This window comes from Dermochelys coriacea, chromosome 3 (assembly GCF_009764565.3).
Source record: "Dermochelys coriacea isolate rDerCor1 chromosome 3, rDerCor1.pri.v4, whole genome shotgun sequence".
NCBI lineage: Eukaryota > Metazoa > Chordata > Testudines > Dermochelyidae > Dermochelys > Dermochelys coriacea.
Genome location: NC_050070.1, coordinates 73,623,766 through 73,646,732, shown reverse-complemented (window position 1 = coordinate 73,646,732; position 22,967 = coordinate 73,623,766). Strand labels below are relative to the sequence as shown.

At 40.0% G+C, this 22,967-nt stretch overlaps 1 protein-coding gene across 4 annotated transcripts in view; it reads right to left on the bottom strand.

Moving 5' to 3' along the window:
- Nucleotides 1–18,227, bottom strand: part of FUT9 (fucosyltransferase 9) — a 136,634-nt gene extending 118,407 nt beyond the window's left edge. For 3 of the 4 annotated variants that reach the window (XR_005291692.2, XR_006279873.1, XM_038393714.2), the window contains exon 1: nucleotides 18,078–18,227. The gene's annotated coding sequence lies outside the window, so the exon portion shown is untranslated. Of the gene's footprint in view, nucleotides 1–17,431; nucleotides 17,578–18,077 lie in introns of those variants that run through there. The other variant, XM_043510669.1, reaches the window with a different exon arrangement.
- Between the last annotated feature and the right edge of the window lie 4,740 nt (nucleotides 18,228–22,967).

Sequence of the window (22,967 nt, the reverse complement as noted above, 5' to 3'; positions counted from 1 at the left end):
TGGACCAGGACTCAGGAGACAAGATCTTTTCCTGGCTTTACCATGGGGATGTTGGGCAAATCACTTCAGCTACGTGCCTCAGGTTTTCTCATCTGTAAAATGGGGATAATAATACTGATCTCCTTTATAAAGTGCTTTGAGATCTAAATTACAAAAAGCTCTGTATAAGAGGTAGGAATTAAGTGAGTAGTGACTATTGGCATGAAATGAAGAGCACGCCCTTCAAATTCTTTATGATTTCTCAAGAAACGATGTCTGTTGTTTAGGGGAAACCATTCGTTTGAAAATCGTATTATGCTCTGAAAATATTGTGCCTGCCAAAATTACAAGCAACACATAAAAGATTACTCCAAATGAAAAAAGTTAATGGGAAAGACTGTCCACTTTTTCATTTTGTTTACTTGGTGTATTTTACAGCATTTTGTGCATCATCTGTTTCAGTGTTTTCCACTTAGTCAGTTATTTACTCAACAGTTTCTGCCCTGCCAATAAATAAATAAATAAATAAATAAATAAATAAATAAAAATACCCCCTTATACCAACAGAGGAACAGAAAGAAAGGATTTTTTTAAAAAAAAAAAGCCAGAATATGCTATTTAAGAGAGCAGGCGATCAGAAACTGGAGGTTTTTTAATTTGATCAATTTTTAAAAAATCATTTTGACAATGTCCCTTTGAAAGCTTTATTGGGATTTTCAAAACAAAAACAATTTCATAGTGCTTTTCATTTGTAAATTTCAAAGCATTTTAGAAAGTCAGTATGCATTATTATCTCCATCTTACAGACAAAAGGTTCAGATCCTCAAAGATTGTTTCAATGGAACTTAAGAGCCAAAATACCTTTTAAGATTTTGAATAGTTCAGTATAACCACACAATAATATAATTTTTCCATTATCCTCACAGCCTCCAAATCAGACTTGTAAGATGGTCCACATATTTGCTTTTTGTAGGGAACAACTTTTGGTAAACTTGGACTCCTTTTATCTCTTATTTAAACCTCAGTTTATACAGTGAATGGACCTCACTAGTGGTAGCCTCTGATGGTCATTTTTGACATTAAAATCCTTTGGGGATAATGGCAGAACTAAGAAGACAGATGTTCATGTTGTGTTGACACTTTGCTGCTCATAATAAGTACCTTTTCTCCCACCATGATCAGCTTCCAGCTCACCTCTACTCATAGTGACAGATCAAGTTGGTTTATCACAGTGATCAGCTTGCCTGGTTTCCCCTCCTCAGTTGTTTCATGGGAACATTGGTAATACCCCTAGCTTTGCAGACTTTCAGATGAAACACAGTAGAGAAATCTGATGACTAGGCATTTCTAGGCCAAATTGTCCATTTCTAGAAAAAAAGTTTCCATCCAAATGTAAAGATCTTTTCTTTAAGCAAGGACCAAATTCCACTGAAACCAGGTAAACTACACCTGCCTCAGAAACAGCCCTCAAGCTGTGGCACTAACACCTCTGAGTCGTATTTAAATGACGCCATTTCTGTTGGCAAAAAAGGTAATAGCCTTACAGAAACTGATACCTGCTTTATACAATCTTTCATTGGAGACTTGAGTACATTCCTCTATGGCCCTGAAGCTCTCTGAAATTTCCACTGAAAGCAATACTGATATTTCATGAACTCTGAAAACCATTCTGATTAGAAACAATGCGATGGATATATCAAATTTTGTGCATTTCTCATCTGTTATTTTTGATATAATATTTGCCTGAGAAATTGATCTTGGTTTTCAAGAATTCATCTGTTCTTGTATATTTGTTCAGCTCAACAGTACAACCCTCCCCCACACACAGAGAAAGCATTTACCACCATGAATGCCCTCTGACCTGAATTGGAAAGTAAGCATAAAAATGCAATAAGCATTTCTGAATTAACTGGTGACAGAGATCTTCCTGGAAAGTGAGAGTTTTATACAAGAAATTATGTTTCTTTAATACTAGCATAACAATAAAACACTCATGTTTAATATAGTAAACAATGTAACCTTAAAGTTCTGTACATAACTAAGCATGCAGTTTTCAATAAGAGTACATTTTTAACTTCTATGACCTCACAGCTATGGACTGATTATTATGTCACAAATAGGGTTCTGGCTTCAGTACTGAATATGCTGCAGAAAAAGATGAGCTCTTAAAGAAATGAAGATGCAGATTATTAGCGATAATGCAAGGATAATAAATGCAGCAAATAAAATATACTAGAGCTTTGTGCTCAAATCTAATATTTTGGAAAGCTTCCCAAGAAAGATAAATTGTTTTTTAAAATCAACATTTTCCACACTAAAGGGTCAAGTACATCTCTGTAAGAACCCCTCAAAGTTCTGACTCCACTCACAGCCTTAAAAAAAAAAAAAAGCACCCTTGGGCCTCTGGCTGTTTATTAATATAAAAGTGGGCTTTTCAAGGCCTGTTCGTAACAGTTCTGGTACCTAGGAACCCTGGGCCAGATCCTCAATAGGTGTAAACTGGCATCACTTTACACCTCCTGAGGATCTGGCCCCAATCTACAAGTTAATGAAGTGCTTGCCTAGCAATTCCATATTTTTAAAAAAAAGTGTTGAAGTACTGCATCAGCCCAGCAGATATTTCAGTCTCTCCATTTCCAAAGGAAACTGAGTTTGACATGAAGATCAACCAGATCATATGTCCCCGACAGATCTTAGTAGCTCCCCAGGTAACTGTTCTAGCTCATGTATATTTAAAGATGAGCATCAGCAGCCCATAAAAACATGTAAAAAAAATAATTAAAAAGGCCCAGAAGTAAATTTATAAAGCAAGGGCTGTGGGTGGTAGCCAGAGCCAAGGGATAGAGGATCTATGAAGAGCTGGGATCTGGGTTGATCATACAGGAACTGTGAGGTAATTTCCAATGAGAAAGGGATGCTTAAACATAAAGCTATCTTTTACAATTTCAAAAAGGTCTAATTTTCAAATTGTTACAATTTATAAATTGATTAAATGACTTGCAATTCACTGAAAAAAATCTCCCTAAAATTACTCATAACAAATTTTAAATTAAAACTTTTTTTCTTTGGACTTGGAACATGGGCCTTAACATACCTATAATTAAAGTCAGGTTAGAACCTTAAATTAACAGAGTTACAGCTGATGCCTTCGTAAGTATTTGCTAAGTGCCAAGAGTGTGCTTAGTGTATATAAAATGCCTGAAACAGGTTATAGTATAAATACAATTTTAAGTGTCACAACATCTGACAGCTTGTTCTCTTTCATGGTACCCATTGGACTACTCTTGCGACAGACGTTAGTGCTCTTGGTAGACCCCATCTAAGAATAATGATGGCTCAAAGGAGGTGGAGAGGTATCATCACATTAAGAATGGTGAAAGTATATTTCATCATTAGTAAGACAGATTATGAGGCATTCACAAGGGCCTTTTGATACTACAGGATTCTCAAGCAGCAAAATGTTTTGAAAAAATAAATAAATAATAAATTAATAATTAGATTAAGCTTGTCATTGTTTTGATTACAGTAAGACCTGGAGGCCACAACTGAACTGGGGCTCCACCGTGCAGTACAAAACCCACTCTTCTCTGCCCTGAAGAGTTTATAATCTATAAAAGTGAGACAGATGAAGGACTAGGAAAAGGAAAGGTCACTTCAGACAAGAGGTCTTTCAAGAGTTAATATCTTGGGAAATGCGGCAGGGATCCACCTTAGTCCATTGTGTAATTTCCTGAACTTTTGTCTCAGACTGAATTATTCTCTAACAACAAACTGAAGCAAATACGCATGGCACTGTGGGCAGACTTCACTATTACTCACTGTGCTGTGCTTATTAGGAGGATAACCAGAGGTCCTCAGTTTCCCAAGCTAGCAAACAAGCACCTCTTATACACACTAAATTCAGTTAAGGTTTTCATATCTGTAGTTATAAAGGTTTTTAAAACTTTTAACTTTTTATTTCTCTGAATTCAGCTTTTGCAATCAAAACTAAGTGACCGCAGATAAATGCTAGTGAAATCTGAAAACTCACCCATTCCTGAGGGAAATAACCTCCTACAACTAAAACCACTGAAGATAAAATAAAGAGCTGTGAGAAATGCGGGAAGACAGTTAGAGCAGACAAGGTCCTGTGAGGCAAAGAGAGGAGGCAGGTAACAAAGAAGATACTGTAAAATGTGCTACCGTGGACATGAGGGGAGAAGGATGAGGAGCACATGGATCAGCATCTAAGCAGCAGAAGAAATCACTTTAAGTTGTAAGGAAACTTAAAGAGTCTATACGTGCTTGTACAATCACACCCTTTAGTTTTGCTCTCACAGGCTCAATCCTGCACGATCCAGCAAATGGCTTATGCAAGCATTTAATTTTAAGCATGTGAAGTCAATGGATTTATTCATGTCCTTAAAGTTAAGCATGAGCTTAAGTACTTTGCCAAACCAAACCAGAGTGCTCAGCAACTTACAAAATTGAGCTAAGAGAGCCTAACGCTATTTCAACTGAACAGACCTTATAATTATTTATCATTATACCATTAGAACCCATTTAACAGTCTCACAAATGGGCATTCTTGGTAGAAAGGGAGCTATATGAACCAAAATAAAAACATTGTAGAAAGAAACATTATGTCTAGTTTTTTGAGCAAATGTCTGGGAACCACAACTCCTGGATTCCATTCCTACCTTCACAATCATGACTTTGAGGAAGCCACAGTTTCTCTTTGCCTCCGTCTACATATATGAAGATTAAAGACAACTCTTAGCACCTGTGCAGCATTGTGCATGTTCAAAATGCTGTACAAACATCAAATAATTCATCCTTACAACAACCATGTGAAATAGGTTATTGTTTCCACTTTATAGATAGTAAATCAGATAAAGAATCATTTCAATCCAACCAAATCCTGGAAGAGATGTGAAGCCCAACAGAAAGGACTTTGTTCCATGAAAAAAATAAAAATTAAAAAAGTGGAATCTCAGGGATACAATCTTGAGCCGCAGACAACTAGGTTTCTCTGAAGAGCTTGGCTATCCACACAGACCAAGAGGAACAGAATATGTGGTCTATACCGCTGGTAAATTAGATTATTGTCCATTCCTTTAACACAGGGAAGGTACAGAGACATGCTGTAGAGATATTCATGCAATAGAATGTCTTCTTACACTGTATAGAGTCTAAAGCTGGTCAGAAATTTTCCAACCAAATATGCCAATTTGTTGAAAATGAAACATTTTGTGGAAATGAGTTAATTTCGACATTTCATTTAGAAAGAAAAGCTGAAAAAAAGTGTTTTGAATGGAAAGTTTCCAAACAACTGTTTCAATTGTTTCACTTTATTAAATTTTGTAAAAGGTCAAAAGTTGGAACTATTTTTTCTTTTTAAAATAAAGTGGAAGAACTCAAAATTTATTGTTTTAGTTCCATTGCAGATCAGAACTTTTTTTTGAAATTGCAGAATTTCCCACAAACAAAAAGTCAGGTTCCCACACAGCTCTGATAAAGTCTCCTCTTTGATGCATCCAACTATTCAACAGACCTACAACTTTTAAACATCTTTTGGGGATCCTGTAGGTGCAAAGGAAACCCAGGAGTGGTTCCTAAATTATTTTTATCATTATATAAAAGTGAGGTGGTACAAATCCACAGTTACAATTCAGAAGTTCTTGGTTCCCAGTCTGTGCCCTCTTCTCCATTAGTCCACATTGCTTCAAAATGAAAGACAAAAATACCGTGTTCTGGAGGTTATACAAACAATATTTGTAAAGCACTTTGGAAGCGTCAGATGAACGTGCTATAGAATAGAAATGGATGAACATTTTACTAACACTCAATTTAACAGAAAAATAGTTTCCCAGAACTCTCAAACATGGACTATATACCAATTTCATTATTCAGTTGCATCTTATAGTTAAGAAAAGGGTGCAGGGGTCATGTTGTTTATGATGCTTTTTGCAGGTTTGTATTACAATGCCATTTTGATTATACATAACAAACAATTAGTCCTTCTGGTAGGTTTGAATTCTACTGGACCCATTCATATGCTTGTCAATACAAAAAAAATCATCTTCCTAATTATTTCTCTGATTACATGAAATTAAATTACTCATAATTTCCGATTAAGTAATAGTTTTAAAACTCCCAAACCCAAATTAAATTGTGGTACTTTTCTATTTAGCTATAGTGTGCAATCATTTTGCAATTCTTTCCTATTGACTATTAAAGTGTCACTTGTTCTGCAGGATTTAAACTTCTGTTGTCTAGAGAGAGCTGAAAACTGCATGTAATTATTTTTTTTAATGTTTTTCATAGATACTAAGGTCAGAAGGGACCATTCTGATCATCTAGTCCGACCTCCTGCACAGCGCAGGCCACAGAATCTCACCCACCCACTCCTATGAAAAACCTCACCCATGTCTGAGCTATTGAAGTCCTTAAATCATGGTTCAAAACTTCAAGGAGCAGAGAAGCCTCCCTCCAGTCAACCATGCCCCATGCTACAGAGGAAGGCAAAAAAAACCTCCAGGGCCTCTCCAATCTGCCCTGGAGGAAAATTCCTTCCTGACCCCAAATATGGCAATCAGCTAAACCCTGAGCACATGGGCAAGATTCACCAGCCAGATACCCAGGAAAGAATTTTCTATAGTAAATCAGATCCCATCCATCTAATATCCCATCTCAGGGGATTTGGCCTATTTACCCTGAATATTTAAAGATCAATTACTTACCAAAATCCCATTATCCCATCATACCATCTCCTCCATAAACTTATCCAGTAGAATCTTAAAACCAGATAGATCTTTTGCCCCCACTGCTTCCCTTGGAAGGTTATTCCAAAACTTCACTCCTCTGATGGTTAAAAACCTTCGTCTGATTTCAAGTCTAAACTTCCTGGTGGCCAGTTTATACCCATTTGTTCTTGTATCCACATTGGTGCTGAGCTGAAATAATTCCTCTCCCTCTCCTGTATTTATCCCTCTGATATATTTATAGAGAGCAATCATATCTCCCCTCAACCTTCTTTTAGTTAGGCTAAACAAGCCAAGCTCCTGAAGTCTCCTTTCATAAGACAAGTTTTCCATTCCTCGGATCATCCTAGTAGCCCTTCTCTGTACCTGCTCCAGTTTGAATTCATCCTTTTTAAACATGGGAGACCAGAACTGCACACAGTATTCTAGGTGAGGTCTCATCAGTGCCTTGTATAACGGTACTAAAACCTCCTTATCCCTACTGGAAATGCCTCTCCTGATGCATCCGAAAACCACATTAGCTTTTTTCACAGCCATATCACATTGGCAGCTCATAGTCATCCTATGATCAACCAATACTCCAAGGTCCTTCTCCTCTTCCATTACTTCTAATTGATGCATCCCCAGCTTATAACTAAAATTCTTGTTATTAATCCCTAAATGCATAACCTTACACTTCTCACTATTAAATTTCATCCTATTACTATTACTCCAGTTTACAAGGTCATCCAGATCCTCCTGTATAATATCCCGATCCTTCTCCGAATTGGCAATACCTCCCAGCTTTGTATCATCTGCAAACTTTATTAGCACACTCCCACTTTTTGTGCCAAGGTCAGTAATAAAAAGATTAAATAAGATTGGTCCCAAAACCGATCCCTGAGGAACTCCACTGGTAACCTGCCTCCAACCTGACAGTTCGCCTTTCAGTAGGACCCGTTGCAGTCTCCCCTTTAACCAATTCCTTATCCACCTTTTGATGTTCATATTGATCCCCCATCTTCTCCAATTTAACTAATAATTCCCCATGTGACACGGTATCAAATGCCTTACTGAAATCTAGGTAAATTAGATCCACTGCATTTCCTTTATCTAAAAAATCTGTTACTTTTTCAAAAAAGGAGATTAGGTTGGTTTGGCACGATCTACCTTTTGTAAAACCATGTTGTATTTTGTCCCATTTACCATTGACTTCAATGTCCTTAACTAATTTCTCCTTCAAAATTTTTTCCAGGACCTTGCATACTACAGATGTCAAACTAACTAGCCTGTAGTTACCCGGATCACTTTTTTTCCCCCCTTTCTTAAAAATAGGAACTATATTAGCAATTCTCCAATCATTCGGTACTATTCCTGAGTTTACAGATTCATTAAAAATTCTTGCTAATGGGTTTGCAATTTCAGGTGCCAATTCCTTTAATATTCTTGGATGAAGATTATCTGGGCCCCCCGATTTAGTCCCATTAAGCTGTTTCAGTTTCGCTTCTACCTCTGATATGGTAATATCTACCTCTATATCCTTCTTCCCATTTGTCATGCTACCATTATCCCCAAGATCCTCCCTAGCCTTATTAAAGACTGAGGCAAAATATTTGTTTAGATATTGGGCCATGCCTAGATTATCTTTAACCTCCGCTCCATCCTCAGTGTTAAGCGGCCCCACTTCTTCCTTCTTAGTTTTCTTCTTATTTATATGGCTATAGAACCTTTTACTATTGGTTTTAATTCCCTTTGCAAGGTCCAACTCTACTCGACTTTTAGCCTCTCTCACTTGATCCCTACATCTTCTGACCTCAATTAGGTAGCTTTCCTTGCTGATCCCTCCCATCTTCCACTCCCTGTATGCTTTCTGCTTCTTCTTAATCACCTCTCTAAGATGCTTGCTCATCCAGCTTGGTCTACAACTCCTTCCTATGATTTTTTCCCCCTTTCTTGGGATACAGGCTTCCGATAGCTTCTGCAGTTTTGATTTAAAGTAATCCCAGGCCTCCTCTACCTTTAGATCCATAAGTTCTTCAGTCCAATCCACTTCCCTAACTAATTTCCTTAATTTTTGAAAGTCAGCACTTTTGAAATCAAAAACCCTAGTTGCAGATTTATTTTTGTTAATCCTTCCATTTAGTTTGAACTGAATTAGCTCATGATCACTTGAGCCAAGATTGTCCCCTACAACCATTTCTTCTATGAGGTCCTCGCTACTCACCAAAATTAAATCTAAAATGGCATCCCCTCTAGTCGGTTCAGCAACTACTTGATGAAGGAATCTATCAGCTATCGCATCTAGGAAAATCTGAGCCCTATTATTATTACTAGCACTGGTCCTCCAGTCTGTATCTGGGAAGTTAAAGTCTCCCATGATCACGCAGTTTCCATTAGTATTTACTTTATTAAAGACATTAAAACGGGCTCTATCCATATCCAAATTAGATCCCGAAGGTCTATAGCACACCCCAAGCACTATCGTAGGAGAGGCTTTACTAGTTTTCTTCCCCAATGTGATTTTTGCCCAGACGGACTCTGTCTTATCCATTGCCTCGCTTCTTATTTCTTTACATTCTACCTCATCATTGATATACAATGCTACTCCACCCCCTTTACCTTTGTTTCTGTCTTTCCTGAAGAGCACATACCCTTCAATACCTGTAGTCCAGTCATGACTACTATTCCACCATGTTTCTGTTATCCCTATAATATCTGGTTTCACTTCCTGCACCAGTAGCTCTAGTTCCTCCATTTTGTTACCTAGACTCCTCGCATTGGTGTACAAACATCTTAATTTTTGCTGTTTGGACTCGCTCACATTTTGTACCCTATTAGGCACAGTCATTCTATAGCCATTATAACCTATTAGACTAGTATCTACACCGCCCTCGCTCCTTATATACATTCTCCTACCCACGGCTGTATCCTTTCTTACTTCATCTTCTTCCCTCTCAATGCTAAAATCTGGTGTGGAGATTTTCTGGACATCTCCCATCCATCTCCCCCCAATTCCTAGTTTAAAGCTCTCTTTATCAGTTGTGACAGCCTCCATCCTAGAAGTCTATTTCCTTCCCTACTCAGATGAAGTCCATCCCGAGAGAACTGACCTCTGTCCGTGAATGCCTCCCAGTGGCCATACATCCCAAAGCCCTCCTTATAGCACCACTGCCTAAGCCATCTGTTGACAGTCATAATCTTGTCAGATCTTTGTTGCCCTTCTCTAGGAACAGGAAGGATCCCGCTAAAGATCACCTGAGCCTCAATTTCCTTAAATTTCCTTTTTTGTCTGTTATTGTTGCTGTGACGATATGAATATGCGCTTCTGCATACACTTCTCTACCCCAGGATAGCCTTAGAAACTATTTTTTTCATTTCAATTGGATTTTTCTGATGAAAGATTTTAAATACACACACTTTATATAGCTACATACATACCACAATTACCAAATGCTGTAGAAGTATTTTCATACCCCCTCCCCCCCAATAATTATTTTCTTTACTTACATATATTTCTCACTACTTCCCTGCTTAGGAATCCTGGCAACCCAGACACCGTCACTTCTCCGTAGCCCAGCAAATAAAAAAGTGTGGGAGCAAATTATGGCAGCCACACAAGAGTGTGATGCACACTCTTCCTTGTCTAAGGAGACGATCAAAATTCACCCACGCCCTTAGAGATTAAGTAGTAGAGAGGTCAGCCACAGCTGCCTGCAGAGCTCCAGGTCCGGGTGGGATGGGCATGGAGATGGACCTTAGTACTGCTTCTCATGAACTCTGAGCAGCAGTGCAGTGGGGAGTGCACTGAACACCTGTGAAACAGGTACAACAAGTGCAGCTAGTCAGCAGCCCTGAAGGCACTAGGCCTGCTCCTGGCTTTCACTGACAAAATGCCTTCCGTAAGTGGCATTCAGTTCAGACCCCTACAGACTTAATATAAGCCATAATATGTAAATTAAATAAGCTACCATTGGGCAAATACAGTTAAGATGAATGTTTGTTTTGGACAAGTAATTCCAATTCAAAACACTCCTAATTAGAAGTTTTAGTATGAGCAAGTGTTCTGGTCCAAATGTGTTTCACTGAAGATGATCTTGTTTTCTTTCTCCATTCAGTTAAACAAGTTTTGTTTAAACACTCCTCTGTAACTTTGCTTGATACTAATTAGCATGTATATCAGAGAAAACTCGTGCTTTAAGTTGAACATTTAGCCATTAAACTATGGATATTTAGAGCTAGTGAATAATAGTCTTAAACAGTTAGTTTACTAAAAAACTGTATTGCCAGACAAAATAAAGCTTGAAATCACTATAAGAACAATTTGATAGCTTATATTGTTTAGTTGGTGAATTTTATTTCCACACATAAATACAGGCAATAATAATTTGTTCATTAAGAAGCTTTCCCATTATATTTTAGTGGGAATAACCACCAATAGCAAATGTGATAGCTGAGATTGTAAAACATTTCCCATTATAAACCCCTACTTTCCAAAGCTCATAATTTCTTATAAACCCCCTTTTCTGCACTGAGATTTTCTATGCTCTCTTTTTGCCCATGGACAAGTTAAGCCCCAATTCTGCAAACATGCACATGAGTAACTTAATCCATACTGGCCTCAATGAAGCCAGTAAAGTTATACATAAGCATACATATTTGCAGGATTGGAAAATTTGGGCAAAATTCTTTCAGTTGGGTATAACAGCAAAATGAAAAAGCTAACTTCAACCCATTGTAATCATACTTTGTGATTAGTGCTAATGAATATATGGCTGAAATTTGAAACTTGAAATAGCCTTTACCTTCTGTCGTAAATATAAAGGAAAGGGTAACCACCTTTCTGTATACAGTGCTATAAAATCCCTCCTGGCCAGAGGCAACGTCCTGTTACCTGTAAAGGGTTAAGAAGCTCAGCTAACCTGACTGGCACCTGAGCCAAAGGACCAGTAAGGGGACAAGATACTTTCAAATCTTGGGGGGGGGGGGGGGGGGGGGGGGGGGAGTACGGGGGATGACAGAAGGCTTGTGTTTGTGCTCTTTGTTTACAGGGTTGTTCTCTCTTGGGACAGAGAGGCCAGACAGAAATCCATCTTCTCCAACCCATCCTAATCCAAGTCTCCAATATTGCAACCAGTATAGGTAAGCCAGGCAAGGCGGATTAGTTTATCTTTTGTAGTTTATCTTTTGTTTTATGTGAATTTTCCCTGTGTTAAGAGGAAGGTTTATTCCTGTTTTCTGTAACTTTAAGGTTTTGCCCTCTGTGTTTTGAATCTCAATACCCTGTAAAGTATTTCCCATCTTGATTTTACAGAGATGATTTTTACCACTTTTTTTTAAAAAAGAATGAAATCCCTCTTTTAAGAGCCTGACTGATTTTTCCATTGTTCCAAAATTTTGTAACCAATTGGTTAGGATATTATTCTCAAGCCTCCCCAGGAAAGGGGGTTTGTAGAGCTTGGGGGGATATTTTGGGGGAAGACGTCTAAGTGGTCTCTTTCCCTATTCTTTGTTTAACATGCTTGGTGATGGCAGCATACTGTTCAAGGACAAGGCAAAGTTTGTACCTTGGGGAAGTTTTTAACCTAAGCTGCTAAGAATAAGCTTAGGGGGTCTTTCATGCGGGTCCCCACATCTGTACCCTAGAGTTCAGAGTGGGGAAGGAACCCTGACACCTTCACTGAGGATTAGGTGTCTGCTTGATTTGAAACAAAAACTAGTTTAGATTTACTAACATGAGCATTTATTAGCTAGGGACCATAAAGCACTTTCCAAATATATATTAATCCTCAAAAACACACCTAATGAGATAGATACATTATATTACATTTGCACATGGTCTAGCAGAGGCACAGAGATACTAAATGAATTGCCTACGGCGAAATGGGCAAGAGTGGCAGAGTGAAGAACAGAAACTATGGGTCTCCCAGTCTTCTGCTCCAATTAGGGTTGCCAACTTTGTAATATTTAAAAACCAGACACGTCAGCAGGAGTGCCGGACCTCTCCCCTCAATGCATCTCTTTCCCCTGAGGCCACTTCCCTGCCCTGCCTCTTCCCCCTGTCACTTACTGTTTTTCTTCTCTTCCTCCCTCCCCACAGCCTTGGTCAGAAATGACTCACCTGAAGAGCAGGGGTTGGGAGCTGGCTCCACTCAATACAGGTAAGAGGCAGCCCCAGCTGAATAGTGTGGGTGATGGCAGGTCCCTTTTTCAACTGGACTTTCCAGTTGAAAACCAGACACCTGGCCAGCCTAGTCCAATGTTTATGCCATGCTAAGGGGTAAATTCTATCCTCAGATATGTATGGAGGCTGTGTGCGTCTCTGAAGGATAAACTTTGCCCTAAATATTAAATTAACAGTATGGCTAGATTACATCCTTTTACAGTATGGGTTATGTTTTATTCTAATGGTTTTCATTGTTCATAATCAGTTGCTCATTATAGAACTCTATCACTATATCTTCCCTTCCTTTCTGTTTTGACCATAGATTAGCTATTATATTAAATACAAAAAAGCATGGTTTCAGAGTAGCAGCCGTGTTAGTCTGTATTCGCAAAAAGAAAAGGAGTACTTGTGGCACCTTAGAGACTAACAAATTTATTAGAGCATAAGCTTTCGTGAGCTACAGCTCACTTCATCGGATGCAACTGTAGCTCACGAAAGCTTATGCTCAAATAAATTTGTTAGTCTCCAAGGTGACACAAGTACTCCTTTCCTTTTTACAAAAAAGCATGAATGCAGTGTTAAAGCTGTAAGATCAAGCGCTTAAAGATCAGGAAATTTCAAAAGTTAAGGTAATGCTGGCAAGGTTAAGTCTGATATAAACAAAGACAAATTTTATTTAATCAAAGAGAAACTACTACATATGTGCAGTATGATCAAATTTGTGTTCCTGGAACAACCTCTAATGTTTTTAATTCATTCCATTGAAACATGAAGTTCTGAGACAACATGCTTTAAGTTGGAAACAACCTATTTTGATATTGTCAGACTGAAATGTTTTTGATTTGTCATTCTGAAATGGCTTTTCATTTAGAACTTTTTTTTATACACTATAATACAAAATTTTAAAGGTCAAATCTGAAAAAGGAAAAGGAGTACTTGTGGTACCTTAGAGACTAACAAATTTATTTGAGCATAAGCTTTCGTGAGCTACAGGTCACTTAGCTCATGAAAGCTTATGCTCAAATGAATTTGTTAGTCTCAAAGGCGCCACAAGCACTCCTTTTCTTTTTGCGGATACAAAAACGGCTGCTACTCTGAATCCTGTCAAATCTGAAAAAAAGTATTTTGATTTAGTCACAAGAAAATACTTCAGTCAACCTGAAATGATTTTTTTGGCACGTTCTTTCCCAGAGAATTCAAAATTTTAAATTTTTGTTCCAATTTGGAATGAAGCCAAATTTTGAAATCTTTAATCCTTTTCGAAGTGGAACTTCCTTCCTTCACACAGTTCTAATTTGAGTCTTTAATCTCACAACCTTAACATTACATTAAGAGCTTCCCCCTTCGTCCACTGGAAGAGAAAAAACAGGTGGGAGAGAAAATATGGAGATGATTTTCTTACACAGTCTATAAGCTTTTCTTTGTTAGTAGAGCTTGCAAATTCTTTGAGCCAGCAAGCACACACTTACCTGGTTGCAAACACATGGAATGCACAGCTGTGTTTAACTCCTTACTTTTACACTTCAGGAAGTTTTCTGCAATGCATGCTCTGTACACAATTGTATTATGTCATTGTTACTTCAGGAAGAAAATCTAATTGATAAGCATGTCCACTGAATTTATACCTATGGAGATAAGAACCTTGTGTGTTCCTGCCTGGCAGTGTGGATTGTCTATATCCTTTCTGACCTTACCCGCCCTGGCAGCATAACTGGGTTAGTAAAGTTGTTGCCATTGGTAATTGGCTCATTATTGCACAGTGACCCATCTGAAGAGGGATCTTAGAATATTAACTCCCTATATGTTGTTTTAAACATTAACTGTACTCATTTCAGGGCCTGATCCGAAAGCCCACTGGAGTCAATAAAAAGACTCCTACAGTTTTGGTTTTTTGGGTGGGAGGGAAAGGAGGGGGTTACACATAATGCTTCCTATGGCCCTTCCCCTGTTCCTCCCCTGGCCATACACCCTTTTCCCATACAGCCAATAGGCTGCAGAGATGTATCGTGGAACAGGGAAAACTACACAAAGGTAAACATACAGTTTAGCCATCTATCATTTCCCTTTTGCCCAACTGTGGTTTTAGTTGTAATTTTTTGTTTCTTCTGCATTATGCAACAGATGTGGGTAGAGGGAGAGGAAACAAGAGCATTGGACCTTTTGAATTTTAGCCTCACATCACCATGGATAGCCAAACCACTAACTTCTAACAGGTCATAAATGAAGCATAATGTGGTCAACAATAGTAAAATCAATAGAAGACCAAAGCATTTATTCCAGAATTGAATGTCCTACAGTGCTCCCTGATAGCCACACTATAAATTTAACAATATTCATTTGAAAGCTAATTTTTTTAACTGAAGAGGAATAAATGTTTTTTTATTAATTCATTTCTGGATTGTGAAGTACATAAATTAAGTAGATCCACAGTCTGTTCACATATTTCCAGTAAGACATCCTTGAATGATTGAATATCTCAGGAGACTGGTAATCACATTTATGAAACCTTTCACAGATTCAAATATAGCCAAGATGCAGCAGTGATAGAAAATCATTGCCATTTGAAAGCTGGTTGGTGGCTTATGTGAAAAAAGCTAGTTATTTCAGTACATTTCTTAGTGACCAAGGGACAGAACCTGCAAGATGCTCAGTACCCTCAACTCCCATTGAAATCATAGGAATTGGGAGCACTTAGTACCTCTCAGGATCAGACCACGACTGCCCAATTATAAAGCCATCACCACAATTGGCATCTTTAAGGATAATATTAGCACAGAGGCCAACAAACAAGGGTTTAGTTCTGACAGAAGCTCAGCAAATTTTCCTCAAGATTCTGAATACTGTGCAAAATAAATAAAACCTACTCAGCAGCTTGCAAGATCATGGAAAGTAAACAATATCCTCTTCTCTAGCATTGGACCCTACAATAGGGTTGAGGTACACTGGTGGAATAATGTGGAATGTTTGCACTGCTGCTAGCTAGCATACATTTGTGTGGATAAACAGAAATTTTCATTTTTTATTCCTGGTCATCTGGCACTTTTCACCTGCAGTAAATATACGTAATTTAAAAGCAAAAAAATTAAGATAAAAATACTACAAAGAAAAGATTGTGCTTTTTCAAGGATCTCTTAATGAGACGCTATATACTTTTGTTAAAAAAATAGGCAACAAAGCATTTCAATATTCTAGAAATGTTCTATAGCAAGAAAAATTTCTAAAATATTTCAGAAAAAATGCCTGATAATTGTCGCAACTGGTTACTTTTAAAAAAAAAAAAAAAAAAAAAAAAAAAAAGAGAGAGAGCATTCCCTCTTTTTCCCCCTGAAATGACTTTAAAAGTTTTTTTCCTATCTATAAATTTTTTTTACATAAAGACACTTCTCTTCAAAAAGGATACTTTTTTTGTGGGGAAATATACACCATCACTTCACCTTAAATATTTATTCAGAATGCTTAATGTATCATATTACGAGCTGCCCCAGAAGAAAGAAAACTGTCTTAATTAACAAAATGTAAAGTGAGGAAATTAAAGCATTTAGATGTCATCTCACCTATATACATTTCTTCTCTGATGTCACATTTGATTCTATTAGTTTAGAACTTTGATAGAATCATATCCAAACTTTGCTTGTTACAATGACACGGGGCAGGTTTTGAATTATTTAGCTTACTACTGCATTCTGAAAGGAAGATTTTTTTTTTAAATTTCATATCCTCTATGGAATTCTATCCATTCTATTCTATCCTCTCCATAACAACCCATAAATCTTATTGTTCTGAACTACCAACAACCTCCTCTCCTTACCTACAACAATATAAAAGTGATCAAAACTTACTGATGATTCTTGCAGATTTCCTTACATACCACAAAACGAAAACGTATATTTAAGTGTATAGTACATAAATGCTAAATCAGTGGAAATCCATACAATTTTCCTTCCAAAATACTGTGTGCTATTTATGTTTAGTGGTGTCAGAATCCCTTTTCCCATTTACAATCAGAACTGCATTGCTGAGTGGTATCTCCAGGAAAAAGCACATGTGTTCAAATTTACCACTTGGGAAAAACAAAAACATCTAAACCCCAAAGCAGGAATTATTGCAGAAAATGTCAAGTTTCCTACCTCTTTCAAATCTTCACCATCATCACAACATGTTCTGAGGAGAGGGAGGGTGAAGATTTGCTGCAATTCTTATATTCATATTTGTCAGGGTATTTTGGAAAGTGTCAAGGAGTTGCTCACTACTACTACAGTAAGTACAATTATCTATATCCCTAAATACTGCACTGAACCAGAGATGCTATAGAAAAGAAGAGAGAAAGACTGCTGCCATAACCACCCTACAACAGAGAACTGTTGGGACACTGATAATTACTACACAAGGTAGTGTGCCTCATTAAATATAAAAGCAAAAAACGCATTTCAGCAACAGAAACCTGCTATGATTCTCTCCTCTGTACAATGAGAACAAGACATGGACTTTTGCTGGCTGCATTTTCATTTTGGCTGAAAAGTTCATTCTTGCCCTCTCCTCTGTCCAAAGAGCCAGCACCCTACCTTACCTTCACCAAAACCACCTTTAGATCTCCTCTCTCCAGAGATCTGTGGGTTGGACAGAGAAAAGGTCCACGGCTGAACTAGGCAAGTCCTGTAATCACCCCCAAAAAGGCAGCGGGTATTTAGGACCCTCTTTAAGAGGCATCATGGAAGGAGGAGGGAAAGGGAAAACAGAATGTGGGGAGAAGGCGATAAACTGACTCGACTGAGCTAAACCTCCAGCGCCGCCCCCCCCCAAAAAGTTATCAAGACCTTTAACCAAGCTCCAATATTGACAGTGACACCCCCGCCTGCACGCCCCACAGGAGAGCGCGCAGCACATAGTAATTCCAGGGTGTTGGGGGGGGGGGGATTGTGGTCTCCGTGTTTCTCCGGGGGAATGGGGGGGGGGGGGGGAGCCGGGTCTAGGTCCGGCAGAAGGGGATGCGCGGGCAGGGTGCACGCCCGGGAAGGGGGTGAGGCTCAGAGAGGCAAGGCGGCCCCCTTGGGGGAGTGCGGGGGGGGGGGCAGTCGCGGAGGGCTGGCTGGGGACACGGCGTCTCCGGGCTGGGGGGGAGGGGGGGGGGCAGCGAGGTGAAACGCTGCTCGCAGCCCGCGTCCCGGGGGAGGGGCGCAGCAGGTGCGCGCGGTGGGGCTGCCCCAGCTACTCACCCGTGCAAGGCGGGAGCTGGAGGCGGCGCGGCGGGGGCGCTGCCCGGGGGGCGGCGGGGCAGGAGCAGGAGGAGCAGGGGGAGCCCGGGCTGCTCCTGGGCGCGCTCTCGCTGCCCATCCCAGGCGCTGCCGCCGCCGATGCTGCTGCTAGAGGAGGTGGCGGTGGCGAGAGAGACTCCGGCGCGGGCGGGCGGGCGCGCGCGCGCGCGCGCTGGGGGGGGGGGGGCGGCGGGAAGCGCAAGGCCGCTTGCTGCCCCCCCCTGCTGGGCTCCGTGTGCTGCGATCGCTTCCCTGCGCGCTACCCCCACGGGGCTGGGGGGAACCTGTTCGCCTCTATCCCCTCCCTAGCCCCGGGCCCCGGCCACTCCCCGGGGAAGGTCGTTCCTGTGAAGGCCAGGGAGAGTCCTTCCCCTCAGCCCAGCTCCAGGGCTAGCAGCAAGCCAGGACTACCTAAAAATGCAATGAGGGCGGGGGGAGGAGGGTCCCCCCCCACCCCGCGTGTGATCACTGCGGCCGCCTTTGCCTCGACCCCGCAATCTGCCGGGCTAAGGGCAGCTTCTCCTCCAGCCGCCCCACATCAGCCCGCTGTGGCATCATGCAGAAAGCACCTAAGAAGGGGCTTCTCCTGAGTCTGTCTCTCTCCCTCATTTGCAGTGGGTGGGGGAGGGCGTAAAAATGCCGTAGCTAAATGGAGGGGCACGGGAGGCACGGCTGAGCGGCGTTGGGGAAGGATAATTTGATGATCTGCACGTGCTTTTATTATGATTTCAGGTGGGAGGGAGAATAGAGAGAATCGCCTACACTATGCCAGTAGCATCGACTCATACGATTTTATTTCTCCGGGGGGGGGGGGGAAGTGTTCTGGCAGGAAAAAAATATGGTAAACAAGAGCAAAACTAACAGAGTAAAATAATTACCAACTGTGTGTGAAATAAGCCCCACATTGGAGTAGTTCTTAAAATTAAAATAGGTCTTCCAGGGCAATTCATGAAACCTAAAGGACTTTCATTGTTAACAGCAAATATTTATTTGAAATACTGGCTCATTAACTGAGAATTAAAACAATATGAAGTGAAATGGTAAACATGAGGAACCATGTATGGCAGTGTAAACAAGCACAAATGCTGGATGTGATCGTCTCCTCCCTCACTGAACTCTTCCAGCATTATATAATCTTGCCAAGCTGCAACTACTGTACATCCAGGGAGAATATATCGTGATGATGAGAACATAGTGATATTTATTAGAGTAAACTGGAGTTGTTACCTGACAAGAAGTTGTTACAGAGGTTCATCTGTTAGTTTCTCATCTAGCTTCTCAGTAAACAACTTACTAGGCACTCAGTACAGATATATGATTCCCCAGAGTCACTGTCTCTGGTCCTAGATCTTTGTGAAATGCTTATGGATTATAACCTACTATGTTCCCTGCTTCAGAGTAGCAGCCGTGTTAGTCTGTATTCACAAAAAGAAAAGGAGTACCCGTGGCACCTTAGAGACTAACAAATTTATTAGAGCATAAGCTTTCATGAGCTACAGCTCACTTCATCGGATGCATTTGGTGGAAAAAACAGAGGAGAGATTTATATACACACACAGAGAACATGAAACAATGGGTTTATCATACACACTGTAAGGAGAGCTCTGTCTTTTAGCAATAGACATACAGGTACTGACAGTTCCTGCTTGTAAAAGGAGCATAGGGGAAAGAGAGGTTGGGTAGTTTTCCATATAACTTCACTACAGCTACTTCAAACGCTAGCCTGCGGTACCAGGGTTATAGGATAAGGTGTGACCCACACCCCCTTGAAGGGAGCAGAAATCTTTCCATTGACTTCAATGGGCTTTAGATCAAGCCCATTTACACCCAAGGCTGACATTAATATACTCCAAGATTAAAGTGGTAATACCATTATTTTTCACAGGAAAGCAGGATCTTGAGTAGAAATTCCACTGTCCCTTTCCTAGGAAAGAAATGAAAGGTGTTAGGACTCTCTCACTGGTGTCCTCTCAGATAATTGGTCAGAGGAATCCTAGGGCTTTTTCTGCTCTTACTGGGAAAGCAATGGCAAAACGCTTATTGAAGGAGCCTGTTCAAATCACCAGGTTACAAATCCTATCCACTAACTTCTAACTGTCAAGTGCAGAGTACCTCAGTCTATTCACTCTTAATGCACTGGGAGTGGAGGATAGAGAGAGTATTGGGTACAAACTTAAGGCCTGATTCTGTGCAATTGAAATCAATTGAAGTATATTTTGACCATTTGTTTTTCACAATGAAATTATTATCAAGTTGTTTTCTCTTTGGTTCTTTCGTTCTCCCACTTGGACCAAGGCCTTGATCCTGCATTAGCTTGAACTGCCTTAGCGCCCTCAGTGCAAGCATAGGAGTCCCCCATATGGATACAGTTGCAGGACTATGGCTTTTGTGTGGTAGGTAGTATACTTCTCTCTCAAGGTACTGAGTATTGACAAAGAGTCTCATTTTAATGGGAAGCTGGATCCAGGTTAAATCATAACTTTGTTTATTAAGGATAAAAATATTCCCTCATCTTTTTCAAAGCTATTGCCATGCTCTGATTTCTTTGAATGAGAATTTGCATCTCTTCATAAATTCCTTCATGGGAAAGGAGTAACCACGTATTGTTGGAGAAGAAATTTAGCCTTTTGTGATTCTACCATTGCCACATAATGTACCCTTTGCAAAACCTGGCTGCTCAAACAGGAAATAGTTGTAGTGTTTCTGATATGAATTCCAAAATATTTTCACACAATACAGCCTGCCAGCAGTACTAGTCCATACAATAAAAAAATGGGTAGAGCTTTAAAAAATGGAAAAACATAGAAATGTGCACAATTGAAGAGACCAATACAAATGAGTAACATTTAAAAGAGCAATAGAAACAGGTCAAAGTTAAAAAGCAGGCAGAGGCGAAAGAGAATAGAAGGGGGCAGAGGTTTAAAAAGTAGAAATAGGCAGTGGTTTTATATTTCATCAAATATGGTTTAAACATTCAATTGCACATATTGTTAAACTAAGACTGCAGTCCTGAAAAACACTTATGCCAGCGGTTCTCAAACTGACGGTTGCAACCCCAAAGTGGGTCATGGTCCCATTTTAATGGCTTAGACTTGCTGGAGCTCGGGACTGAAGCCTGAACCCCACTGTCCAGGGCTGAAGCCAAAGCCTGAGGGATTCAGCCCTGGGCAGCGGGGATCAGGTTACAGGCCCCCTGGCTTGGGCTGACCCCTACATTGTCCAGGGCAGTGAGGCTAAGGCATTGACTCCCCGACCCGGGGCAGTGGGAATCAGGCAGACTCAGGCTTCAGTCTCCCCTCCTGGGGATGTGTAGTAATTTTTGTTGTCAGAAGGGGGCCGCAGTGCAACGAAGTTTGAGAACCCCTCATTTATGCACATGGTAAGTGTGCATACAGTCCCGCTTATTTCAGTGCAACTACTCATGTGTATAGTTAGGGATATAAATAGGGCCTAAAAGAAAGGCCTAAGTGAGTCCCATCTGTATAGGAGGATGTCTGAGCCTGATTTCAGTGGGGGTCTGAATGGGTACAGGGGTCTGTTCACTTACATCCAATTTCAGAATTGCAGCCTAAATGCATAATCCTGAAACTGTTATCCATACCCTTCCTCCTACTGTTTGTGACACTCACTAGTTACATCTTGTCTTAACCTAGGCTCTGATCCTACAATTGGATTCACTAGAGTTGATGCCTGCTGCTATGTGGTACCTCACCAAAGTCAATAGGGCTCCACATGGGTGCAGAGATCTGTGCTAATGGATAAGATTGTGGGATCACAGTTCTAGATTGTGAACTCTCCAGGTCAAGGGCTGTACCTTCTTTTGTGTTTGTAAAGTGCCTAGCACACAGGGCCCAGTCCAGATCGTGGGTTCTGAGTGTAGCTGGAATAAAATAATAATATAAGGCTAATATTTGAATCTGAGAAAGAGCGCTGGTTTCTTAGTATACATTTGTAGCATTGTTATTTTTCCAAGGTATATTGAAAGTCTTTAAATCTGAAGTATTAGGTTTCTATTTGCAGCAAGCTATAGAACTTCTAGTGACTTCTGGTAAGACAGAAAATAAAGTAAAATATAATAAATTATTGTTACAAATGTCTTCAGTTTGGGGAAGGAGGGTTGCATGCTGTATTAGAGCTTTGATTTATACAGAGTATATTTTATTTTTCACTGGATTTTAAGGGGTGAGGGGGAAAAGATTGAACAATCCACAGTAAACTTCAAATTTCTACCGGCGGGGAGGGAGGGGAGAGAGATCTCCCCCCGCCCCAGTAGAGATGTAGCATATTTACAAATCTTTGCCAAACAGTAGAATGACATACCAAGGGAAATTCAGATATTAAATTAAATGGCTTTGCCCACTATGATTAATGGGTCTGATCCTGAGAAGTGCTCTGCCATATCAGGCTAAGATTCAGAAAGGAACTTCTATGACATGCCTCAAGTCAATGGGACTACTTACATATGTAAAGTTAGGCAGACAAGGTGGGTGAGGTAATACCTTTTATAGGGCCAACTTGTGCTGGTGAGAGAGACAAGCTTTCTAGCTCCCACAGAGCTCTTCTAAGGGAAAATCTAATTCCAGCAGAAAACTTCAATACAATTATAGATTCTACAAAAGATGCAGTAAATCTTTTCAGTCCAACTCTCCAAGCAGATCTTTGAGTAAATAATAAAGACATTGGCCTTCTGGATAAATGGAGATAGATGCACTGCATAGAATCTTGATTTTTTTTCCTTTCTGACTTTACCATGTGTACCAGTACCATATATAACCAACAAATGATATATGTTCCAGCATGAATAATGTATTAAAGTGACTGTAAAAATCTCAACAGATGTGTTTATTTTGT